The following is a 13,409-nucleotide window of genomic DNA, read 5'->3' as shown; positions in this document are numbered from 1 at the left end:
GGCGCAGCTGGGTGCGGAAGTTGTGGGGTGGTGGCGCCTCAGTGCCAGTCACGCTACGCCTCCGCCTCCACCTCCGCCTCCGCCTCCGGCCTGGTCGTCAGCCGCACGGAAACTCGGGCAGCGTCGTTGCCCACCTCGGGCTCGGTTTACTCACCGGTGCAAAGGGCCGAGGTCTTGCGCCAGCGGACCCAGAAGCGGGCGTCTCTTCAGCACGCACAGCCAAGCGCCTATTGTGTGCAAGGAACTCGAGTGGAGGGCGCCTGGGCGGGGCGGGGGAGCCAGGGCTTGGTGGGCACTTTGAACAGTGTCCCTGGCTGGGGCCGATTCACACTGGACCGACTTCTGAGCCCTACCGCGTGCAGAGGTTACGAGGACCGAGCGTACCCCTACTGTGTGACAGCTCGTGCTGTGTGCTCGGGAGCGCCTGTTCTCTTGAGGGAGAAGACAGTAGACTGATGAGAGTCACTGTAAGATTTGGTGAGCGCTTAATATCTGTTAGGCGCCGTGCCAAGCTAGACCGCAGCATACTTTTACTCATGATAACGAGTGGTGTTGCCTCCTCAGAGGCCCCCCCTCACCACGTCGCTGAGAGGTGCCTACTCCTCCAGTCACTGCGACATCACCCCGTCTTCTCAGTGCTTGTCGTAGGCAGTGAACTTACAGTTTGTGTCTCCGCCACCAAAAAACAAGCTCCTGAGGGCTGGGACTTGCTTGCTTCACAGCTGAACCTCCATGTCTGGATCAGCGTAGGGCTCAGTAAATGCTTGATGAATGAATGAAGTCTCAGCCAAATGACTTGACTTCCTCAGCAGGTAAATGACCGGTCAAGCTCACTACAAAGTACACAGTAATTGCTCACATAAATTCCGTCTGGTGTCACCAAGTGGGAGCTGTTTTAGAGGCCGTGGAAGGACCCAAGAGGTGCCCAGGGGGAGCAGGGTGGGGAGGTGAGAACCCTTCTAGAATGTCTTTTGGAGGCTCCACCCTTGTTCTGGTTCTCTGAGGTTTTCAGCCCTGGATTCTTCTGCTGCTAGGAAAAGCTGGTCATCCCAGGTGTGTTTCCTGGGTGTTCATGCCCTGGGAGGCCACCATCCCCAGCCAGGTCCATGCTCCTTCCCTGTTTCCTTCTATACCTTCAGGAAAGAAAAGTGTGCTTCCATGGCAGGGACAGGTTGCAGCCCAAATCCTGGTGAATTCTGGCAAAACTGGCTGGCCTTGCCTTATTTTTAGCTTAGTTCAATTTTTCAATCCAGGAGATGAAGGTGGCTTGCCTTGGTGAGGGCTGGATTTCAGATTTCAGGGAAACACCTTTCTAAGCTCTCTGCATGTGTCCCAGAACTCCAAGCAGGCTGAGATGGGCTGGTTACTGCTGGTGTCTGAAGATCCCCTAGTGGCCAGCACTAGGGTGGGTGATGGACAAAGAGGTCATTCATTCATTGAACACATTTATTAAGCACCAATCTGGCCCAGGTTGTTCTAGGGAAACAGCAGGGAACATGACAGAGTCTCCTGGGAGGTGAGGGTGTGAGTCAGAGGAGGCCTGTTCAAGAAAGTGACATTTGAGCCAAGACCTAAAGGAGATGGAGCCAGCTGTGCAAATATCTGGGGGCAAATTGTTCCAAGCCAAGGGAACAGCAAGTGCAAAGGTCCTGAGGCAGGAACATGCTTGCCATGTCCAGGAACAGCACATTGGCCAGTGAGACATGAAGTAGGTGAGAGAGGGGGAGGTGAGAGAGGTGAGATCAGAGAGGAAGGGAGCGGGGCAGATAGGGTAGGGTCTTGAAAGGATATAGAGGGTTTTGGTTTTTACTTAAAATGAACTGAGAAATCTCTTCTCTCTAAGGTTTGTTTGTGGTTTTTTTCGGCCATGCTGCACAGCATGCGGGATCTTAGTTCCCCGACCAGGGATCGAACCCATGCCCTTTGCAGTGGAAGCCCAGAGCCCTAACCACTGGACCGCCAGGGAATTCCCTTTTAATTTTTGTTTTTGTTTTTGGCCGTACTGAGCAGCTTGCAGGATCCTAGTTCCCCGATCAAGGATCAAACCCGTGCCCTCAGTAGTGAAAGCATGGAGTCCTAACCACTGGACTGCCGGGGAATTCTAAGGTTTTGAATAGAGGAATTACGTAACCTGATTTATATTTAAGAAAATAATTTTATTTTTAATATGTAGGACATTCACATGCTTTGAAAGTAAAAAAATATATATTCATATAATATAATGGAATCATATAATATAATGGAATCATACAATATGTGGCCTTTTTTGGTCTTTCACTGCATAATGTTTTCAAGTTTCATTCATTTTGTAGGACTTCATTCCTTTTTATGGCCATCAACATTCCATTGGATGAATAGTCTTCATTTTGTTTACACATTCAGTTGATGAACATTTGGGTTGTTTCCACCTTTGGCTGTTATACTAAATAGTGCTGCCATGAACATTCATGTACAGATTTTTGTGTGGACATATGTTTTTATTTCTCTTGGGTATATGCCTAGAAGTGGAATTGCTGGGTCAAATGGTAACTTTAACCTTTTGAGGAATGCCAAGCTGTTTTCCATGGCAGGTGTACTAGTCTACATCCCCACCAGCAATGTGCGAGTGGTCCAGTTGTTCTACCTCCTCGCCAACATTTGTTATTTTCTGTTTTTGGTTGTAACCATCCTAATGGATATGAACTGGTATCTCACTGTGGTTTTGATTTACATTTCCCTAATGACTAGTGATGTTGAGCATCTTTTCATGTGCTTATTGGCCATTTGTATATATCTTCGGAGAAATAAATCCAAATTTATTCAAATCCTTTGCCCATTTAACAATTGGGTTGTCTTTTTATTGTTGAATTGTAAAAGTTCTTGATATATTCTGGACACTAGACCCTTATCAGAGACATAGTTTGCAAATATTTTCTCTCATTCTGTTGGTTGTCTTCACTTTCTTGATAGTGTCCTTTGATGCACAAAAATGTTTTTACTTTTGATGAAGTCTAATTTATTTTTTTCTTTGTGCTTTAGGGGGTCATTATTTCCTCATTCATTTTTTATAACTTCATTGTATTCCACTGTGTGGCTGGACCATAATTCATTTAACTAGCTGTTTATTGATGGACACTTGGGTCATTTCCTATCTTTGGATGTTATAGATGGTTTACTTAATGTCATTTTTGCATATGAAGGTAGATGTGTTGGACTCCTGAAGTGGGGTTGTTTTGACAAATGTTAACTGCTTTGTCATTTTGCTAGATATAGATAAACCTATCGGTCGGTAGGTAGCCATTAGAATCATATTCTAATTTATACTCCCACCATCTGTGTTCAAGAGTGCCTGTTTCCCACAGAGGGAAGCTAATAAACAGAGGGTAGCTAATAAAGTAAGTAAAATTAACATTTCAGTCTTTCAGTTATACTCTGCACATTTCAAGTGCTCAATAGTCACATGTGGCTGGTGGGTAATGAATTAGTGCAGATTTAGAACATTTCCACCTTTGCAGAAAGTTCTATTGGGCAATTCTGGTAAAGAATTGTACAGTGATCTTGACTTTATATTTTAATAGGATCCTCGGGCTGCATGTGAGAGGTGGACTCAGAGACCGTCCAGAAGCAGGAGACCAGAGAGGAGGTGACTGCAATAGTCCAGGTAGGAGGGGATGGAGGGTCAGACCAGGGTGATTGTGGAGGTGGGAGAAGTGGTGGATTCTGGTTGCATTTTGAGGGTGGCGTGGCCAGGACTTGCTGGTTGATGGCATGTGGGGTGAGGGAGAGAGAAGTTGAGGATGACTCTCAGGTTTCTAGCCTGAACCACTGGAAGGATGGAGGCGCCATTGACTGAGCTGGTGAAGAAGGTGGGAGCAGGTTTGGGGAGCCGGGGAGACCAGGAGTTCTGTTTTGGGCATGCTGCGTGTAAGGTGCAGGTTGGACGTCCCAAGCTGAGATGTCCAATGGCTTCAAGTAGTTTTTCTGGCCTAGAGAATGACATATAATTTTGGTCATCAAGTTAGAGCAAAGTCAGAAGAGAGGGAAGAGGCAGAATTACACACCTAAGATGGGGACAAAGGCCAAGGGCAGCAATGGGCAGTGGAAGGAGCCTGGCCTTTGAAGCTTGGAGTCTCACAGCTGTGTTTCTGAGCCTCTGTGGGTCTATTTTCCTTCCGTGAAATGGAAAGAACAGCACTGCATAGGCTTGTTGTAAGGTTCACAGTGAGCACAGTGAGAGGTGGGGTACCTGCCAGGCAGGATACCCTGCAGAAACGTTTGTTACACTTGACTATGGGGGCGGTGGGGTGAGATCCACACCCTCACCTGACAGTCGAGGCCTTGCTGACTCTCCAGCCTTGTCTCCTGACATCTCGCGCTGGCATCCACTGCTGGGCCTTTGCATCACTGTACCTGCTTCCTGGTGCATGAGCTCCCCAGAGAGTCAGGTGGCTGGCCCCTGACTCTCCTTCAGGTCTCTGTTCTCCAGTTTCTGCTAGCTCTGAGACGCAGGCTGCAAAGCCGCCCAACCTGGACACCCCAAGGTGTCACAGTGTTGGGGGATGGAGCGCCCCATGACTTGCCTCAAATCATGTTGATCAGGATTGCTCCATTCACTTATTCACCAAATCTTTACTGAGACCTGCTGTGGGCCGGATGCTGTGTAAGATACTGGCCATACAGCAGTGGTCCCTACCCTCCCAGTTGCAAGAGAGACAGACAATAAACAGGTAAAAAGATAATCTAATGTCAGGTAGGGACAGGTGATGTGGAGAAATGAAGCAGGGTAAGAGATGGGTGGAGGATGATAGGGAGAGCTTCATTAGGTGGAGGAAGACAGAGGGGGTGATCGGCATGGGGATGAGAACAGTAATACGTGGTCAGCAATAATGACCAGCATCTGTCTGAGCACTTTCTGTGTCATGTTATAACCTCACCGAATCTTCACATCATCCCCAAACAGTTGCTTAAAACCGTGTTATTACTCCTTACAACTCTGTGGATTGGCTAGTGGTTCCACTGCTGGTCTCACCTGGTCTCACTCTTGCAGCTTCATTCAGCTTCCAGCTGTGCTCATTCATACATCCAGCAGTGTGTGCTGGTTGTTGGCTGGGGCGTCTCAGTTCTGTTAGTGGTCTCTCATCTTCCAGAAGGCTAGATGGGCTTCTTCACATGGTGTTATCAGGGCAGCATCCAAGAGTGCTAGGGTCAGATATCTCATAAGTCACTTCGTTCATTTTATTCATCAAAACAAGTAAAAAAGCATCCTGGAGGCTCCTTGTTCCTCATTGGCTCCCTTGCATCCCATGCCTGTTCCTGGACCAGTCACTAGCAGGGGGAAAAGATTCCCTTTAGACCCCTCAGGCCCTTCTAAGGATCTGGGGATGGGGTCACTTTCCTGAGCCAACTGGGCTCCTGGGGGAGGCGTGGACATTTGAACAAAACTGGGGCTAGGTAGGGGCCATTACTAACCACTGTTAATGCTGGGTGGAGCTTCTTTCTGGGCATTTTACAGACCCAAATAAAAGCAAAGAGAACCCTTTCTGGGAGATTCTTGGGACTGTGACCTGAATGGCTCCCAGCTCCTGGGCACAATCATGCACTTTTTTCTTGGGAGCAGGGGGAATAACAGATTAAAACCATGTTTTAAAAACGAGATGGTGGGCTTCCCTGGTGGCGCAGTGGTTGAGAGTCCGCCTGCCGATGCAGGGGACACGGGTTCGTGCCCCGGTACGGGAAGATCCCACATGCCGCGGAGTGGCTGGGCCCGTGAGCCATGGCCGCTGAGCCTGCGCGTCCGGAGCCTGTGCTCCGCAACGGGCGAAGCCACAGCGGTGAGAGGCCTGTGTACCGCAAAAAAAAAAAAAACGAGATGGTGATTTCTAAAAACCCTTTTAAAATAATAATTTCTAAAAAATAATTTCAAATTTACAGAAAAGTTGCAAGAATAGTGCAGCAACTTTCCATATACCTCCCTCGCTCAGATCCCCCAGTTGGCAACATTTTGCTCCATTTGATTTATCATTCTTTTTCTCTGTGTGTGTAATTTTTCTGAGCCATTTGAGAGTCAGTTACACAAAAAAAGATACAATGTCCTTTGACTCCTAATTACTTTAGTGTGCATCTCGTAAAAACAAGGACATTCTCTTACATGACCATTGTATAGTTTTCAAAACCAGGAAATTCAATGCAGATACAATGTTATAATATCATTCTTATTCCCCATATTCAAATCCCACTAATTATCCCAATAATAACCTGAAATCCTTATTCTTTTTTTTTTTTTTTTTTTTTTTTCAGTACGCGGGCCTCTCACTGTTGTGGCCTCTCCCGTTGCGGAGCACAGGCTCCGGACGTGCAGGCTCAGCGGCCATGGCTCACAGGCCCAGCCGCTCCGCGGCATGTGGGATCTTCCCGGACCGGGGCACGAACCCGTGTCCCCTGCATCGGCAGGCGGACTCTCAACCACTGCGCCACCAGGGAAGCCCCTTATTCTTTTTTTAATAATCTTTTTTTAACTTAATTATTTTTGTTATTAATTAATTTATTTTTGGCTGCGTTGGGTCTTCGTTGCTGTGCGTGGGCTTTCTCTAGTTGCGGCGAGCGGGGGCTACTCTTCATTGTGGTGCGCAGGCTTCTCATTGCCGTGGCTTTTCTTGTTGTAGAGCATGGGCTCTAGGCATGCGGGCTCAGTAGTTGTGGCTTGTGGGCTCTAGAGCGCAGGCTAAGTAGTTGTGGCACACGGCTTAGTTGCTCCGCGGCATGTGGGGTCTTACTGGACCAGGGCTTGAACCCATGTCCCCTGCATTGGCAGGAGGACTCTTAACCGCTGTGCCACCAGGGAAGTCCCTGAAATCTTTATTCTTAAACCAGTGACTACCAAAGTCATGGACCCCTTCCAAAGAGATAAAACACATGCACCTGTCCGAAGAGAAGAAAATCAGTAACATCTATAAATCTGCTTAAAGAATCTGTGCTTATAAACCCTGCCACAGGCTCTGTGCATTGAGAGCAGTGATTCTCAACTGGGAATGATTTTGCCCCCCAGGGGACATTTGGCAATGTCTAGAGGCATTTGTGGTTGTCACAACTGGGTGTGGTGATATGCTACTGGCATCTTGTGGGTAGATGCCGGGAATGCTGCCAAACATCCTACCAGGCACAGAACAGCCCCCGCCAGCAGAGAATTCTCTGCCCCAAAATGTCCGTAGTGCTGAGGTTGAAAAACTGTGAGCTATAAGTAAATTGGGGAGAGACGCCTCCCTCTGTTGCAGTTGGAGCACACTCCCTGGATCCACAATTCACCCCAGCGATTCTTTTTCCCCAGCTACCCCAGAAAACCCTGCTCCTATAGGCATAGGGAGGCCCAGCCAAGTCTGTTTACGATGGCTCCAAAGTGGAACCAACCCCCATGCCTAATTAGGAGGAGACTGATAAAATGAAACAGTGTAGTCATGCTGTGCTCACAGCGCTTCTGTTTGCTCCTCTGTAAAATGGGGTTGGGGAGATGGGCTTGGAAGGATGCCAAGAATCCTGGGCCCAGCTGCTGCTTTATGACTTATGGGCATAACTGCTCTGACTCATGCATGATTGATGCATTGGGATTATGCACAGACATGTCTCTGAGCTTTTATCGACAGAAGGCTGCCCTGGAATGTCTTTCCACTGGAATCGAGGGCAGGGCCTCTGCTGAGTCACCTCTGGCCCTTGGGAGTGTGGCTCAGGGTATGGCTCATTTTAAAAGCAGCTGCCATTTTTTTTCTTTTTTTAAAATTATTTATTTGTTTATTTATTTATTTTTGCCTGCGTTGGGTCTTCACTGCTGCGCATGGGCCTTCTCTAGTTGCAGTGAGCGGGGGCCACTCTTCATTGCGGCACACAGGTTTCTCGTTGTGGTGGCTTCTCTTGTTGTGGAGCATGGGCTCTAGGCATGTGGGCTTCAGTAGTTGTGGCATGCGGGCTCAGTAGTTGTGGCTCGTGGGCTCTAGAGCACAGGCTCAGTAGTTGTGGCACATGGGCTTAGTTGCTCCACGGCATGTGGGATCTTCCTGGACCAGGGCTCAAACCCGTGTCCCCTGCATTGGCAGGCAGATTCTTAACCACTGGACCACCAGGGATGTCCCTTTTGTCTCCATTTTTTAAATGAGGAAACTGAGGCTCAGAGAGATCATGACACATAGCTGGGAAAGGCAAAATTGGGATTCAAACCCAAGACGAGTCAAATTCCAAAGTTTGTGCTATTTCCAGTCTGCTGCACCTTCTCCCACACATAGTAGGTGCCCAGAAAATGTATGAGCATCAGAAACTGGACAGTATATTCATTGGTAATAGATCACCGAGTTTTAGAAGAAAATATGATGGCTGCCCAGCTATGTTACCTAATGACTACTGTTCCCAGCCTCCCTTGCAGCAATATAGGACATATGACTAATTCCAGCCAATAGGATGAGAGTGGAAGTGGCACAAAACATCTGGTTTGTGCCCTTAAAGAAGTTGACTTCTACTTCCTTTTCTCTACTACCCACTGGCAGGAATGTAGATGTGATGGCAATGCTAGAGCAGCCATCTTGGACCATGAGATGGAAACTGCTGGTTGAAGATGGAAGAGCTATAAGACAGAAAAGAGTCTGGGTCCCTGATACCATAAAGCCACCATCCAAGTCTGCTTTCATTCAGATTGATGTGAGAGAGGAAAGTAAACTATTTTCTTGTCTTGTAGACATTTGTTATTTGAGCCATTCTTACAGCATTGAGCCTGTATCTCACCAATGCATCTGTTAAATGAACAAGTAGGTGATTGAATGACAGAAGGAGTAATCAGATCCAGCCCCACAAACATGTAAAAAATGCACAAAGACGGCACTTCAGCCTAGGTGGAAGTATCTTCCAAGTGCATGGAAAAATTCATGGCCAGTGGAGCCAGTTTCAAACCTGGCCCTTGTACTAGCTTGCTGTATGCCCCTGGGTAAGCCACGTGCCCTCTCTGGGCCCCACACTCCTGGGTTGTAAACCAGGCTAGCAAGTTCATGGAATCTATGCAATTTAAAGATGTTCATTGCTCTCTGGAATTCCATTTCTAGGAATCCATTCCCAGAGAAATTCGCACCCCATAGCCCATGAACACAGGTGCAAGGATGTAGCTTCAGACTGGTTTGTGGAGCAAAAACTTGGAAATATCCTTAAAGGTGATTGAATAAACTCTGGCAGGTTCATGCTCTGGAGTGCTGGACAGCTGATTGTGGCCATGAGGAATTCTCTGGTGACACCTGCTGGCACAAAATGATACTGCAGCCCAGCTTAGTGAGGAATTGGAATTTCCAGAACAAGAGGTTCAGGGTAGCTGTGAGGGTCATTTGGGAAGCCACAGAGCAGGGAGAGATTTAGAAGGAAGGCCAAGGCAAGGAGATGGGCCTGGGTGTGGAGGTTGAGAATACAGACCTGGGTTCAAATTCCAGCTTCACTATCTACTAGCTGGGTGAGCTTGGGACTTTCTCTGAGGCTTAGTTTCTTTAATAAAATGATGATCCCAGGGCCCTCATCATACAGATGTCTGGTGAAGATTTGATGAGAGCATTCATTTGTTTAATTATTTTTTTTCATTTGATTATTTATTGAACTAACATTAAGCACCTATAATGAATCTCATCGCGGTGCTAGGGATACACCAAGACCTGAGTCCTGTCCTCATAGAGTCTCGTTGGGGGAAGACTGTAAAAAAATAAACACACATATAAGATATTTTCAGGTACTGATAACTCTGTAAAGGAAAATAAAGCAAGAGATGGATCTGTGTGGGTGGAGGCACTGTTACAAATAAGGGGCTCGGAGAGGGGGGGCGTCCCTGAGGAGGTTTGAGCAGAGGCTTGAAGAAGAGGCATCTTGTGTATTTAGAAAACATACCAAATGCTAATGGAAGAGCCTGGTCCATAATACATGCTCAATACATGGTGGATCACTGTCTTATGACACAAAGGAAAAGAATTAAAGGGAAGACTGGAATCCATTTCCCAGGGTCTGAGGAAATCACAGAGAGTGAGAGATTTTTTGGGGCCTGACAGGTGAAGAGCCTGGACCTGAGTTGACCCAGCTCTGGGTGGCCTTGGGCAAATCACTGTCTGGGCCTCCATTTCCTCATTTGGAAAACAGGGCTGATAGTGTCCACGTTGTGAGATTGGGGGTTATCATGGGCTGAATTGTGCTCACCCCCTCCAGTCATATGTTGAAGTCTTGGCCCCCAGCATCTCAAAGTGTGACTGTATTTGGAGATGAGTCTTCAAAGCGATGATTAAATTAAAACAAGGTCACTAGGGTGGGTCCTAATCCAATATGACTGGTGTCCTTATAAGAAGAGGGGATTAGGACACACAGATGCACAGAGCAAAGAGGGTATGAGGACACAGGGAGAAGACGGCCATCTCTGAGCTGAGAGAGAGACCTCAGAAGAAAACAACCCTGCGGACACCTTGATCTCAGACTTCCAGCCTCCAGAACTGTGAGAAAATAAATGTCTGTGGTTTAAGCCACCCAGTCTGTGGTACTTAGTTATGGCAGCCCTAGAAAACTAACATGGGGTGATATATGAATACAGACAGGCACACAGGAGGCCCTTAATAGAAGCTGATTTCCTTGGCCAGAACCACATGGAGCCTCTCAGCTGTGCCTGGGTCCTGATTTGGGAATCCCCAGCATCTGTGTAGACCCAGAGTCAGCCTTGGGATTGCTGTGGTTCCTCTGCAGCTTGGTCCACAGTGTGCCTGGGATTGGCCCTGCCTTGGGGACTCAGCACACCTAATTTCTGCCCTCCCCTCTGGTTCTTTACTCAGTCCACAAACTTAGCATGTAGCACTGTGGCCATTCTCTGAATTATGGCATGGCTGTATTAGCGAGGATCCAGTCTGGAAAATGGAGACCACTCTAGGCATTTCAAACAGAAGATGAAATACAAGGAATTGCTTACACAGATGATGGAAGAGCTGAGATGCCAAAAGGGCAGGAGGAGGCACCCCAGGATGAGCTACAGCGGAAGGTCAGAGGGACAGGAGGATGTGGTATCACTAGATCCAAGAAGCCAGGGCTGGAACCATGGTGGGGACTGCCTGGTGGGAACTGGGACCAGGAAGGGAGGTCCTCTTGGGGAGGGACTGGTCCTCCTTGCCCTCAGATGCTTGTTCTGCCCTTCCCTAGTTCTGTTCTGAGTTGCAGAGGGGCTGGCCTCTGCAGGCTGCATTTCCCAGGCTCCAGGTCAGCTGACTTCCATCGGCCAGTGAGAGATCCTGGTGGGAGACTGGAGGTTTGAGGAAGGGAGAAGTATTTTTCCCTGTCTCCTTACACCTTGGGCTGCATCTCCATCAGCAAATGAGTCTTCTCGACGGCTTCAACTCCCACAGGACAGTCCACTGTGTTTCCCGCTTTGCTGAGTGACCACAGGCCCCGGGCTACTGTAGTGTTGCTTCCTCCCTCAGGCCCTCCAGCTTAGCAGTGGCAGTGACTCTGCTGCTGCGGATTCTGAGGTTCTTCACAATTGCTTGGTTGGCTTCTGGGCTCCTGCATCATCTTTGTAACCAATTCCCTGTTGGAAAGTCTCTCTGTTTAAATGCTCAGTGGTTTCCTTTCCTGATATGAGTGCTTTTCCTTCCTGATATGCAAGCAAACTGGCAAGTGGCCAGCCCAGCAGGCTTTTCCAGCCCTTTCCCCCTTCTTACAGATAAGAGCCTGGCAGACTGCAAATGGGAGAGGCAGCTGGGTGCTGGGGATCAAAGGGCAGCCCTAGAGTCAGATACGCCTTGCTTCGTCCTAGTTCTGCCATTTGTCAGCTCTGTAAACGTCATCAAGTCACTTTCCCTCCCTGAGGCCTCGGTTTCCTCACCTGTCCTGTGAGGATAAGGATTGTACCCCTTGACACGGGGCTGTTTTGAGGATTTGATGAGATGTGGCGTGGAAAGAACTTAGCCACAACCTTAGAAAAGAAGAGTAAAGGGGGAGCTTCCCCATCAGCAGTTGAAAGACGTATGCCATTATAGTAGAAGCTGTGTGGGTGCTGGTGCACGGACAGATAGACCAGCGAGGCAGAGCAGTGACGGTGGAGTAGTCCGTGGATACCTGAGAAGTAACAACACAAGAACGGCAGCCCCGCCGCCCAGGAGAGACTGTTCAGAAGATGGTGCTGGGAAAGTGGCCCCAAATAAACTGGATCTTTAATTCATACTGAATTTTTGGGAGGGATTGGTCCTCCTTGCCCTCAGATGCTTGTTCTGCCCTTCCCTGGTTCTGTTCTGAGTTACAGAGGGGCTGGCCTCTGCAGGCTGCATTTCCCAGGCTCCAGGTCAGCTGACTTCCATCGGCCAGTGAGAGATCCACAAAGGCGGATTCTAGATGGATTAAAGGCTTCACATGAGGTGCAAAATTATAAAAATTAGTAGAAGTTATATATACACGATGGAATGCTATTCAGCCATGAAAAGAAATGAAATTTTGGACTTCCCTGGTGGCGCAGTGGTTAAGAATCCGCCTGCCAATTGCAGGGGACACGGGTTTGAGCCCTGGTCCAGGAAGATCCCACATGCCGTGAAGCAATTAAGGCCGTGCACCACAGCTACTGAGCCTGCACTCTAGAGCCCGCGAGCCACAACTACTGAGCCCACACACCACAACTACTGAGGCTGCGCACCTAGAGCCCATGCTCCACAACAAGAGAAGCCACCTCAGTGGGAAGCTCGCGCACCGCAACAGAGTAGCCCCCGCTCGCCACAACTAGAGAAAGCCTGTGCGCAGCAACGAAGACCCAATGCAGCCCAAAATAAATAAATAAAATAAATAAATTTAGAAAAAAAAGAAATGAAATTTTGACATGTGCTACAATATGGATGGACCTTGAAAATATTATGCTAAGGGGAATAAGCCAGTCACAAAAGGAAAAATATTCTATGATTTCACTTATACCTGAGCAAATTCATAGAGATAGAAAGCAAAGTAGAGGTTTCCAGAGGCTGTGGGGAAGAGGCTGGAAGGAGGATTACTGTCTAATGGGAACAGGGTTTCCGTTTGGGATAATGAAACATTTCTGGATGTGGACAGTGGTGATGGTTGCACAACATGGGGAATGTATTTAACGCCACTAAATTGTACCCTTAAAGTAACTAAAATGGTAAATTTTATGTTATCTATTTTTTACCACAATAAAAAAGCACAAATGTATAAAAAGCAAAAAAAAAACCCATTTTGATTATATCAAAATGAAGGAATTCTGACCAAAGGACCCTATAGACAAAGTTAATAGGCAGACGTTAAGTGTGAAGACATTGCAGTGTCTAAGACTGCAGTGCTTAGAATATATGAGAAACTCCTGCAAACAACAGAAAAGACAGCTGCCCCAATGGAAAAAGGGCAATGGACGTGAAGAGCAATTTACAGAAGAGGAAACCACAAGCATGGGA

The sequence above is a fragment of the Phocoena sinus genome, chromosome 15 (assembly GCF_008692025.1).
Source record: "Phocoena sinus isolate mPhoSin1 chromosome 15, mPhoSin1.pri, whole genome shotgun sequence".
Taxonomy (NCBI): Eukaryota; Metazoa; Chordata; class Mammalia; order Artiodactyla; family Phocoenidae; genus Phocoena; species Phocoena sinus.
This window is presented reverse-complemented; position numbering follows the sequence as displayed.